The sequence below is a fragment of the Cyprinodon variegatus genome, unplaced genomic scaffold (assembly GCF_000732505.1).
Source record: "Cyprinodon variegatus isolate N-32 unplaced genomic scaffold, C_variegatus-1.0 Scaffold363, whole genome shotgun sequence".
Classification (NCBI taxonomy): Eukaryota; Metazoa; Chordata; class Actinopteri; order Cyprinodontiformes; family Cyprinodontidae; genus Cyprinodon; species Cyprinodon variegatus.
In genome coordinates, this window is record NW_015150816.1 from 49,001 (window position 1) to 51,240 (window position 2,240).

Sequence of the window (2,240 nt, forward strand, 5' to 3'; positions counted from 1 at the left end):
TTATACTTTAAGTAAATTTACAAGCCTGTACTTTGTTACTTTTACTTGAGTAAAGAAGTTTAATCAGTACTTGCACTTTTACCAGAGTATTTTTAACACAAGTATCTGTACTTTTACTCAAGTACAGAGAGTGAGTACTTTTGCCATCTCTGTTTATTAGTGACAAAAGGATTTGTTGTTTTCGAAACAAAATCATAGAGAGTTTTAAGCAAAAATTTGATCGTTGATGTGACTCCGTCTGTCTGTCTGCCTCCAGGTTTTAGTCTGAGAACAAATCCAGAGATTCTGTTTTTTTTCTTCATGAATAATAAGAAGAACCAGGGACAAAAATGGGTAATTTATCAGGAAATACAATAAGATAGTGTACAAAATATAATAAAGTCTTTAGTATAAACTGCATTGATGTGTTGAAGGTCAGCTGATTGTGGCAGCAGCAGAACGTTCTCCATCATCTCCAGCATCAAGAACCTGTAAGATAAAACCAAACATTAACCTTATAATACATTTATAGAAAAAAAAACATTTAAAGGGAAATGTTAAAACATTATAAATGCTACAACAGAGAAAATCCTTTATAACAGCTGATGTATTTATTATTCTGATAAAATAACAGTTTGACACTGTTTAAGGTCAAAACATGTTCTTTATCTTTTAATAACATTCTTGTTGCATGATTGTTTAAATATTAGAAAGGATGACATTTTCATTTTTATTATTTAAAAGCCTAGTTTTGTCCTTTCTCTTCAAGGACAAAACTGGATTTTTTTTTCCAGTTTCATCTTCTTGTTTAATCAAATCAGGTTAGAGGGAACAGGTTTGTCATTATAATCTACAGGGGTTGAACAATGAAACTGAAACACCTCTCATTTTAGTGTGGCGACAGTGGCATTGGATGTAGCAGTTTGCCCTGAAATCGAGGGATTGATGGTTCAAGCCCCGGCTCCGACTGTCAGTGTCGTTGTGTCCTTGGACAATACACTTCACCTGCATTGTCAACTGATGGTGGCGCCAGTGTACGGCAGCCCCACTTAGGTCAGTGAGCCCCAGGGCAGCTGTGGCTACAATGTAGTTTGCCACCGTGAGTGTGAATGGGTGAATGAATGTAGCGTAAAGCACTTTGGTCAAGTCTCCTGGCTTGAATAAACGTGTTATATAAGTACATGCCATTTACCATGGTGTGGGAGGTTTCATGGCTAAATTGGACCAGCCTGGTGGCCAATCTTCATCAATTGCACATTGAACCAATAAGAGCAGAGTGTGAAGGTCCAATTAGCAGGGTAAGAGCACAGTTTTGCTCAAAATATTGCAATGCAAGCAACATTATGGGTGACATACCAGAGTTCAAAAGAGGACAAATTGTTGGTGCACGTCTTGCTGGCGCATCTGTGACCAAGACAGTAAGTCTTTGTGATGTATCAAGAGCCACAGTATCCAGGGTAATGTCAGCATACCACCAAGAAGGACGAACCACATCCATCAGGATTAACTGTGGATGCAAGAGGATGCTGTCTAAAAAGGATGTTCGGGTGCTAACCCGGATTGTATCCAAAAAACATAAAACCACAGCTGCCCAAATCATGGCAGAATTAAATGTGCACCTCAACTCTCCTGTTTCCACCAAACTGTCCGTCGGGAGCTCCACAGGGTCAATGTACATGGCCGGTCTGCTATAGCCAAACCTTTGGTCACTCATGCCAATGCCAAATGTCGGTTTCAACGGTGCAAGGAGGGCAAATCTTGGGCTGTGGACAATGTGAGTCCAGCTTTACTGTTTTCCTCACTTCCGGGAGAATTACGTTGTGGAGAAGCCCCAAAGAAGCGTACCACCCAGACTGTTGCATGCCCAGAGTGAAGCATGGGGGTGGATCAGTGATGGTTTGGGCTGCAATATTATGGCATTCCCTTGGCCCCGTACTTGTGCTAGATGGGCACTGCCAAGGACTACCGAACCATTCTGGAGGACCATGTGCATCCAATCATTGAAACATTTTATCCTGAAGGAGGTGCCGTGTACAATGCCCCCATACACACAGCAAGACTGGAGAAAGATTGGTTTGATGCACAGTCAACAGATCTAAATATTATTGAGCCATTTTGGGGTGTTTTGGAGGAGCGAGTCAGGAAACATTTTCCTCAACCAGCATCACGTCGTGACCTGGTCACCATCCTGCAAGAAGAATGGCTTAAAATCCCTCTGACCTGTGCAGGACTTGTATATGTCATTCCCAAGACTAATTGAC